We start from the raw sequence: 11,398 nt of genomic DNA, 5'->3' as shown, positions 1-11,398 counted from the left end.
CCAACATGCACCCATGGTTTATTTTACTGGCGACAGCGAACCTCTCACTTACACCCTGTCACAGGAGAAGGGAAGTGTCCGCTCCTGTCGCAGCCCTTTAATCCAAACACAGAGACAGCTCTGTCTGTCCTCAGCTTCAAAAGAAGCAGGGAGGAAAGAGAAGGAGCTGGTAGTATGTGCACATGTGTATTTGATGTGGCAGGAAAAGGCGAATAAAGCTTGTGTACATGCGTTCTATACATCAGCTCACATAGCGATGTTGAAGCCACTGCTGTTGTGCTGTTCGGTCTCATGCAAATCATGTGCAGTTATAAGTGACATCCGTTTTACCTTTGTGTGCGTTGTGCGATTTGGTAACATCTAACTAATATGTGAGCTTTTTCAGCTCCCCAAATTTCAATCTGCCCTATTTTAATCTGGCTAACTTGCTTAGTCACACCCGCAATGATACCTTGTGTCGCAAGCTGTCATATTGCCATCGTGTTTATTTGTGCAGTGATGTTGTAATTAACACTGAGCCCTAGACGTGTTGCCTGTTTGACATTGTGTCTGACACTGACTGCGGTGATAGACAACCACTCAAAGGCATATGATGAGTATGCCGGCGAGAGGCTAAAGTCTAGACTCCAGGCGACACACCATATGATATTGATTATCTTTTGTTTGGCTATCTCTGCAGCTGCTTGCCTAAAGGACTTAACTCACATTATTGTCTGGCATGAGGCTCTATTATTTCAATCTAGCAAGCTCTGCAAGTAGACAGAAATGCACTACTGCTGAAATGTCCATGTTTCCGTGATTCAACAATGAGGCTGCGAAACATTTCACCACAATTCACTCAAATGTCAATAACACAGACTTCCTAAATTATTTAATGTGCTAATGATCTTAAAAGGTCTGTTAGATCTGCTAACTATATCAGCTAAAAAGCATACATTATTCTAAAATCAAATTTTTAAAGCATTTCTTTCTTTCTTTTTTTGGTCTGGCACCTGCTGTAAAATGGAGCACATGTGAGGCAGTGATAGGGTAGTGGATAAAAATATAAGATCACCTCTGCAAGTTGTCAGCTTTTCTTTATTTACTCGTTGGCTTTTAACACATTTTGATGGAACTTCAAGGAAGGCTCACGTACAAATTTGTTGGTTAAAAAACCCATAAATGACTGCAATTTCATGCGTAAGTGTAGGTGCGAGTGTGTTTGTGTGAGCCTGAGATGGAAGGCTTTTTACAAACAGTGGTTTTAGGTGACCCTTTTTCTATTAAGTACAACATCATTGTAACCGAGGTCACATAGCTAGTGATGTAGAAATCGAGAATTAATAACTGTATTGTGGTAAAGCGTCAGCACATGTTGGGGCCCTGATCATTTCTTACCAGAGACCTAAAAAAAAAACTCATAACCATGTAGGCTCATTTTGTCGTCTACAACTACATCTACAAGTACAAGGAATTCTTAATATTACACCTAGTAGCCACCAGTGCAAATAGCACAATAAAACGCATTATACATTGCATGTAAAATTCAGTTTGCATTGGGCTTCATTTGCAGTTAATGGCTCCAACTATTGATCATCATAAAAATTAAAATTATTCTCTTAAAAATAGTTTTATAATTGCAATTAATGCCTCAATTCAGGTCCATCTTAATAATTGCAATGAAAACTTTTTAATTCTTTAAACACATAAACAGGTTGTGCTTTAAAGAAACATTAAAAAGTCCTATAAGGATTATAAGCACAACTTTAAAAAAATAATCAATCAAAAGATGTCAGAGTATGGCTGAATCTCTATATCATAGTTTTTCCACTTCATAGCCCAGCTCTACAGCTGATGCATGAAACAGGATGTGAGCTGCAAAAATAGTTCAGGCTCTTATATTAGCTGCTTTGCAGACACTTCCAAAATCATAAATAGGAGTTATATGTAAAATCTGCTTAAATGCCCACTCACCTAACCCTCCCCTTAACCACTCTCACTCACCATCGTGTCCACCCCCACACACACACACTCCCTCCATTATCAGTCCTGAAAAATTGAATTTTTATTTTTCTGCTACTATTGTCAGACTTGCACACATTTATACTGTATATATAGCACATGTGATTTATGTGGTCTCTCTTAAATAAGCTGCAGTTTATATAGAGTTTCTATGAGTTACTTTCCAGTAATGCTTCTGATCTATGACATAAATTTTGGATTGTCAGGTAGTAAAATCTGACTATCACTTTTCTTTATTTCTATTTCTGCAAATATTCTGGATCTGAATCCATTTTACAACAACTGCACAAGCGAATATTAAAAGCATTCATTAATTATTTATCTAACTATAGAGTTTATGGCTTATCAGAAAATGGGAAGTTCATGAGCATATACTAATGCTTGTATAATGATTGAATCCTCCCATTAATGGGTAATGACTTTGAAATATAAATCAGTACTGAATCATTTAATAACTATGATAAAGCAAATTGTTAAAACTTATAAGGTCTTTATTAAGGATGCCTAATCAGAATCAAAAAGACACTGTACTGTAAAATGCCCATCTACCAAATCAGTGCTCAAGTTCACTGAGGATACATATTTGTAAGAGTGCCTGGCTGCAGTCCTGTCCTTTTGAAAAGATCTGCTTGCTAGATATTTATTACCTACCTGGCTCTTCTCTACTTGCTATAAATACTCAAGTAAAATATGTCACAGGAAGGCTTTTTCATGTGTGATGTGCACATGTGCAGGCAGGTGTATGCAAGCTGTCATTCCAGATAAAAACTGCAGCACGTGGTTTCAGTAATTAGTTCCTGAGAAAGCAGCACACATGGCTCAGCGGCCTTGATTTTTCTATGCAGTACATTCACCGTCCTCAGGTGGGAAAACTAATAGACACATATTGTTGGCAAGTATTATAAAGTTTTATATCTTAGCAAACGTTTAGGTTTTTGTACTTTATGTACTTTTATGCTTATTTTTTAAAGATTTATAATTTCACTTTCTGTCTCTAAGAACTGTTTTTATTGCTACTTATATTTCAGAACAAAGTCTATTATGGAATTGAAGTCATTTTAATGTATTAAAGCAGTTATTCCCAACCTTTTTGGCTTCGGATCCATTGCAAAACAAATGAGTCTCTAGCTGGAGCAACTTGTCACTGTTTTACCAAATAGAGTTTCCCTCCATGACCTAAAAAGAGTCCAGCATTTCATAAACAGGAAAAATAAACAGTCTAAAGATTTTAAGGGGGAAAAAAAACCTTAAAAAAACCCTACGCAAATTTGTGCGCCAGAGGTTCATTAATCATGCCACAACCCCTTGCATTTATTTTGTGATCCCACAGTGGTTCACAGGCTGAGACTCAGTGTTATTTGACGATACATGTGCAGCCTTACTGTCACTGGTATGTCAGCATTTACAGGGGTTGTTTCTGCAGAACTGTAATAATTATACTTGCTTGATATATATTCTTGCACATTTACACAACATTTAGCACAAATAAGCAAGTTTTTATTAGCCATTGTGAAGAGGTGTAAATAGTTGTTTTGCAGTGCACAGAAAACACATAACAGACTTCTTGAATTGCCCTCCACTTATCTCTATCTTGCTAATTATATCCAAGATGCTTGTGTGTGTCTGTATAGACAACCGTGTGTTTGACTCTCCTGCTTATGCCACAGACAGCTGTTGTTTGGATAGCCCTCAAGTGCTCAAACCCACTTTGTAATTAGCCCTATCTAGTTTTACTTTACCAAAGTAATGAGTGCGCAAGGGAGACAAGAAGCCCCGAAACCCCCACCAAGCAACACCAACACCAGCACCGTCCTACTTCACAACAGCCAACCGACCCCCAATCCTTTCTGCAAAGTAAAGCCTGGATCACCCACCCACATATACACAAACACACAAAGACACACAGAAGCACACACAGCTCAGGCCACTGTCAATAGCTTTTACACAGAAGCCATGCTAGAAACAGCTGATGTTGAAATGTGTCAGTTTAGGGTTGGCCATTGTTAGTTTCTCCCAAATGACTGAAGATTATGTCGAAAGAAAACATTTAGAGTTTAGTGTCATTTGAAAACTGCTTATGCTCATAGAAACCTGTTGCCTTAAGTGGCAAAGCTGTTAGCACTGAAACCAATGCCACGGTGCATGTATAGACACAGCTATAGGGGTGTCTGAGTGTTTTACATTTTCTTGAGTGCTTAAATATAGAAAGTAAAACAGTGGCCTCATATAAGTGAGAGAGGAAATCATGGCAAGGCACGCATTTCTTTCTACTTTTTTTTTTTTTTTTTTACAAAGAGGGGGGATGGGTAGCTTTTAGATTGTCCCTCCTCCCTCTTCCTCTGTCTTTTTTTCCCCTCTTCCCTCTCATCTTTGTTCAAGTGCTGCTTGGCTTAAACAAGACGCCACTGCTGAATGCTGAACTATCAGAAATGAGTCAAAAGTCGGCAAGACATCATCTGTGACGTTGAGTTAGGGTGTTTACTTGAGATAACGTATACTGTTATTGTGTGTGTGTCAGTGTGTGAGAGAAAATGAGACAATATGAGTGTGTGTGTGCATGGGAAAGAGTGGGTGTGGTATCAGGGGATTTGCAGTAAAATGGACATAAATGGATGAGAAAACAAACTGATTCCATTTCCATTCGATGTATCTGGAGTTTACATGTATTAAAAAAAACTATCAGAAGCAAAACATTTGTTCTCATTTTGTTCTCGCTTAATTTTCCCATGGTCACTTCTTGCAATTAATAATAAAAGACCCAGAAAAGTATTTATCATCTGCATCACGATCGTCTGCCTTTTTTTTCCACCTCCACTTCATCACCATACTGCCAGTGGCTCTGGTGTGTGTCTTGGTTTAATGACCGCTGATGACGCACAAACACAATTTCCAGCTCCATCTATATGCTCAGGGTAGGCAGAGACACACAAAGCTCCCCTCTGAAAAACTCTCTCTCCATCTCCCTCACAAAGCCCTCATGCCTCTCATTTGTAAATCACTTAAAAGCATGACAAATGTGCATTGGAAGTTTCAGAGCGTCCCCTTTGAAAGCATTTGCAAGTCTCTCATTCACACCCACTTCTCTGATACACAACCACATTGTGCAAAGTAGACATATAGCTTGGCTCTACACGCATTGTCATTGTGGCTTAATTGGTATCAGAAAATGTAGAAAAATGCAGAAAACGATTTACTGTAATGAAAAGGTGATTTGCAGAATGCGCGAGTCTTATCTTTGTTTGCGTCTGCTTCTTACGTACGCTGAAATGACGGAGGCAGGTTAGTGTGATTTGGCTGATTACAGCTCTTTTTTCCCCCTCGGTAGATGAACAGAAAGCAGTTTTGTAGTTGTGAAATGATTTGAAAGCAGTGGGAATGTTAAACCAAAAACCTAAAACAAAGGAGTCTTGTCCCACAACAGTAATCCCAGGGGAACATTTCTGCAAACGAGTAGGAATTACTGTGTTTTTGAATCATGTGATGGGCCATCAAGCAGGGGGTTTACAGCATTTTCTTGTGTGCTTGGGTCTGAATGTAATCTAAGCTGATGGGCAGTGGCTGCAACTTTATAATGCTGCGCCAGTATTTTTTACAGTTTGGGCTATGAATGAAACATGGTGTAGTTCAGCATGATAACACATCACTGCATTTATACAAATTGTAGGGAGAGCGATTGTACTTTAGAATGGGTCAGTAAGGGGTCACCTGCTAAGTAATGTTAACCTTGATTAAGTACACTGTTACTGCAGCAGTTCGTGTATAGAAACTGGGTGTTTAACCAGTGCAAAAATGTTTAATATCATGAAAAACTCTTTGCAGCTGCACCACAAGCGTGCAGTCAATCCAATACAAAATGCTTAAAATGTTTTGGGGTTTTTCTCCTTTTTTCCCCCTTTTTGTGTGTCAGGAAAAAAAAATCAGCAGCGTCCTCGCTGCAGTTATAAATCGCTGAACTTAAAGAAGCATAATAATAAATCAACTTACAAAAAAAAATGCTTAAAATGTGACTTCACAATCTATTTATTCTAAACAACATATTACATCATCAAAAAGGTAAACAAAACATGATGTCTTGGCACGGCTGCAGATTATTTTCTGCAAGGTGGATTTGCAAATAACTATTTGATACTATAAATTAATCAACCAAAACAGACTTTACAGATTCAGGGGAAAACTAAAAAAGACTGAGAAATTTTGTGTAACAGAGCTTCATTAATCACACCACAAACCCTTAAATTTGTTATGTGAGCCCACAGGGGCAGATTCACAAGTTGGGAATCCCTGGCCCTTACTTTAGTTAAGAAAACTACTTACAATCTAATAATGTTCTAGTTGTTATGTGAGCATTTACAGGGGTATTCTTTCTACAGAACTTTAATAATTACACTTGTCTTCATACTTCATGATCCCATATATGTTTCCTAGGCACATGTACACTATATTCACCATAAATAGGCAGGTCTTTATTAGCAATTGTGAAGAGTTGTTTTGCAGCGCACAGAAAACATATAACAGACGTCTTGGACTGTGCTCCACTTATCTTGATCTTGCTAATTATATCGGAGCTGTTTGTTTATTAAAAAAGGCCTGTTTCTCTTCAGTAAGAGTTAGCGTTGCTTCTCTGCATATTGTTGTGCAAGAAAAGTACAGAGAAAATTAGCAATGACTAATGACTACTTACTTTCTTTCTATCTAGATATAGAAAGAAAGTAAGTACATTTACTCAAGTAAGTGTAATTGAGTGTTTTCCATGTATATTATTTATTGCTACACTGCAGTTCATAAGGAAATACAGCGGACCCTCGCTATAACGTGGTTCACTTTTCGCAGCCTCGCTGTTTCGCAGAATTTTTTGTGCCATTTTGCGTGCTGGTTTTTGTTGTTGTTGTTTTTTTCAGCGCATTGTGTTCTGCGTCCTGATTGGCTGTAGACCATTGTCACTCAATCTCGTGCCGTGTCTCCTGTACAGTACAGAATGCGTTCAGCCCATCAAATTTACTCTGAAGCGCTTTTTCTTAACATTTTCAACTGGCCGGTAGACAAGCCTGGAAAATTTCATCATGTTGTGACATATGAATAAGAATAGCTAACCATGCAGTTTCAGAACAATGCCAGCTGTCAACAGTTACTGGATGTATGGCTCTGTGCCTCCAGATTAGACAGTTATTATTACAGACACAACATTGGTGCCAGTTTGTAAGTCACATGCAATTTGCCGGCCGCAGATCGGAGCTTATTTGGTCAGAGGTGGTGGATCGTCCGTAGCTGATCAGCCATTCTCTCATAGTGTGAGATCTCTGTTCCTCCCACAGGAAGTTATAGTTTGCTTTTTACTGTCAAAACTGCTGTAAATATCTTATGACCTTTTTTTAACCCCTTTTTTTCTTTTAGTTGTTTGCCAAAATGATAAACACTGTATTATCATACAGTTATATCTGTCTGCAAACTAAATGTTTATAGTCTTTATTAGTGCATTTGCAGCTCTAGGTTGCATATAATTGAGTATTATTTGGTTTCCTGTCTGTAACTATGGCTTTAAAGGGATCTAAAGTCAAACTAACAAGAAGTATGGGATTACCAAACTTGCTGCCAAGCAATTGTTGCCAACATAGAAACCCAGGCAAAAGTATAACACATTGCCCGTAGAGGAATCATGTTATAACGCAACTCCCCCAGCACATCCATTGCTTATGAGGTGTGCGTTTTATTCTCCTGAGCCAGCCTTGGATTGTGTAGTGTTGCTCTCACATCACCGTTTTTAGCGTTATCTCAGCATTAACGTGACATTTAAACACTCCACGTTAATGGTTTACATTCAAAACGAGCCACATTCTCCTCGACATCAGCCTGCTAACTGAGAAGTGAATGAAATGATTTGGTCAGAGGAGCCGTAGCTCTTACACTATACACTTGACAATTTAAACTGATACAGATATCACATCTTCATGATTCACCCATAAATATGCTGTAATGAAAAATTTATGAGGTATACTTTGTCAAAGGCTAAATTATTTATCCCCGCACGAGGTTTCAACACCTCCATTAAGCGTCTGGTCATTCCCTGCAGCACTTTGTAAGACTGTTATCTGTTCCTCCTCACCACTGCACAGATAACAAAAACATCTGACAACATATCAAAGTTTCTCCTCCTAAGCTCTCTTTATATCTACACTCTGGTGTTTTTTTCTTCTTCCTTTAAACGAAGAGCACACAATACACATAAGGACACCTCTGCTCCTGCAACCCACACCACCACACTTCTGTCTTTGTATGAGACCCCTGCCTCATCCCCATTGTCATGTTAATTACCTATTTGCTCTGTTTTGCAGGAGCTCAGCATCAATCAAAGCGTCTCCTAGCTTTTCATCTCACACAGTGCATCTCTACCTGTAATTAGGTTTGGGTGAGGCAGGAGATGGATTTAGTTAGCACCGTGCAGAGGGGGAAAAGAAGACATTAGGTAGTCTCAGTGGCTGTTCTGGGACCAGCCTTTAATGGTGTCTAACTGATCTGAGCTGTCGTGGGGCTGTGGCTTCATGTGGTAGGAAGTTGATTATTCCTACGTGCCATCCTCGAGCTCAGCATTTTAGGCGCAGAAAGAGAGACAAGGTGGGTGCATGCATGTGTGCATATAGGAACGCGTGTACGTGATTAGGCACATCTGTGTAGGCAAATATAACAACAAACCGTTTTCTGCAAAAAGATGGGGGATGGGATCCTGGGTGCATGTGCACTACAGTGAGGCAATCGTAGATGTCTGTATTGCTGTGTGCACAAATGCGCGTACGTGTTGGAAGGGTAATTTTACATATGTGTATGCATGGTTTGTATTTACAGCAGCTAAGGAGAGAGAAGGCTGCTCTGCGTCAGAATAATTTAGCATCCAGATGTGCAGATGCCGGGGGAAATCAATACAGATGATGACTCTCCCAAGCAGGTGATGAGCATGCTGTCATAATGCAGTAAGGATGGAGACGGATTAATATTTAACAGTAATCTGGACTGAACAGATGGGCGTTGATAAAAAAAATTGAGAGGTGTGAGCGCGAGTTCATATCAAGGATAAATATTCACAGAAAATTGTGTTATATCAATCAGAACAACTTGCAATCATCTGGTTAATTACTTTGTGCGCGCAGGATATCAATAAAACACTAATTGGGTACTTACCAAGCGTAAGCATAAAGGAAGAATGAAAAAAGAGGTGTGAGGTGATTTTTGGAAGGAAGAGGCAATAAATTACACTTTAGGTACTTCTTGGAGAACCTATTTCGTAATTACAGGGTAGATATAGGAAGGTAATTGTTAACATAAACAGATGCATTTTTCATTTACACTACTGCTGTAGCCTTTACTCAGTCATTTGGCATAGCCTGGAATTAGAGATGTGTGTCTTTTTTAGTCTATAACCATAAAATTGTTCTTTGTTTCAAAGGCCATATTTATGTTTTTTATATCATCATTAAATAACGCAGGAGAAAGTGTTGTTCTGTGGTTTTTATTTATTTAGAATCCACTTAATAACTGTGCATGGTTAAAAAATGCTTCATGTTTAACTGTTCATGAACTTTTCCCTGTAAGTATACTGAAGTTAAATTTAGGTTCCACACAGGTTCTACATGTTTGTTTGATGTATGATATATAGTAATTATTAACTTCGCATTCATATCACTGAGTATCCAGTAAGTACTTTCTTGATTATAGTCTACAGCCTTCATCTTGTTATCCTGATCTTGTTTTTTGAAATGATTAGATTACATTAGTGATCAGATTACTTCAACGGAAGCTTTCCTCAGATGACAGGGCAGCATAATAAAAATGGATTAATGCTTGCGATGAATGAATTTAAAAAATGTAATAATACATTTTTGCACGCGTTAACTTCTTTGCGTTACAGACTGCAGGGACTTCCATGCGGCTCTGCTGACCTTCAGCATGAAATGAAAAGTGTGTGATGCCTCTGGTGTGTTTGGAGGGGCTTTCTCTTTTCCAGAAGATAGGCAGCCATGCATTATTGATTACAAAACACTCCTGCAATGCTATTTCATCTTTCTGGCGTGGCTGACCGTGAATTGAGCTTTATTTTAGAGTAGTTGAGATCTGTTTTATATCAGTACAAGGACTTTTTTTTTCCAGCAGTTGCGTGTACTTGTTTGTACAATGTTGCCCCCCCTCACCCATTCAAAATCACGTGGGAGTCTAAATGGGAGATATGCAAAAAAACAACTGCCTTATCTTCTCCGTGTCCCTGTGCACAGTACACTGACAGACAATTGAAAGACAAAGGTACACAGAGGAAAGACAGTGTGGTGCAATGAGAGGGTGAAATCCAATCTAATGGTTATCACACCAACTGCGTCTCATCTAACGACATTTCTTTGACATTATTTTGAGCCTCATGACATATATCTGTTCCACTTAGGCACCTTGTGTTTGCATCATGCACACATTGCACAATCTTTGTATACGTACTATGTCTGATACTGCCCTGCTTTCAAATGCTTGCTTTATCCTCATAGCATGTACATTGCTTACTGAGTTTTCTGACACTCTGTTCTGTTCTGCTGGTGTTATTTTGCACTACATGCCTGCCGGATAGCAACACCTCATCTTATGAATTCTAGTGTTTCAGACTGTGAAATGTTAAATATTCATTTAGCCGAATTCTTACGAATGTTCCATATTTTTATGATCCGCCTCCTCGCAGCTGCAGACTTTCACATGCAACAATCATTCAGAAGTCCCTCGTCCTTTGGATGTGTTTTGAATTTTCACAGTAAAACTAAACTACAGGATTTTTTTGGTTTTGCTTTTCTTTTCCGTGCAGAAAAGCTTGCTTTCTAGAGCAGTGAACCAGCCATCCAGAGAGGGTTGCTGAGCGATGGCCTTACCTCCCCGGTCCCCCGTCGAGGATGGTCACAGGGGAGGATGCCCATGGCGACCACGGCTGTCAAACGCTGTTTCCATGATGCCAAAGAATGATTGGTTTCATGGATCCGGACAGTGCTCTCTGACAGCACAGGGGGAGTCTCGGCTGCACCTGGGAGAAGAAACACTGGCAGCATGTGAAATGTTACTGAACAGGGTCATTGCAAGGGTCATCGTATGACCTGTCACCCCCCCTCCCCGTCATCAAGGAATTTACAGCCAGGCCTCGTGCTACATGTTGAGAATATTAGGTCTGAATTTATCCTTTGTTTGAGCCTGAGTTATAGTCTCTGTGCTTTCTGTGAGGCTGTGGTGAATCTGCAGACAACAATGTCTTGGTTTGAAAAGTGAAGCAGCAAGGACACCGCTCCTGACAGCTGACGCTTCTGTGAATAGTCTTTTGTCATTAAAGTTCAACTACAGCGGCTGACAGCTAAGAAATCAAGGTTTAAATCTTTAATTGGGAGGG

The sequence above is a fragment of the Diplotaxodon limnothrissa genome, linkage group LG11 (assembly GCF_057381915.1).
Source record: "Diplotaxodon limnothrissa isolate DT_005_m linkage group LG11, D_limnothrissa_male_GT1.1, whole genome shotgun sequence".
Taxonomy (NCBI): Eukaryota; Metazoa; Chordata; class Actinopteri; order Cichliformes; family Cichlidae; genus Diplotaxodon; species Diplotaxodon limnothrissa.
This window is presented reverse-complemented; position numbering follows the sequence as displayed.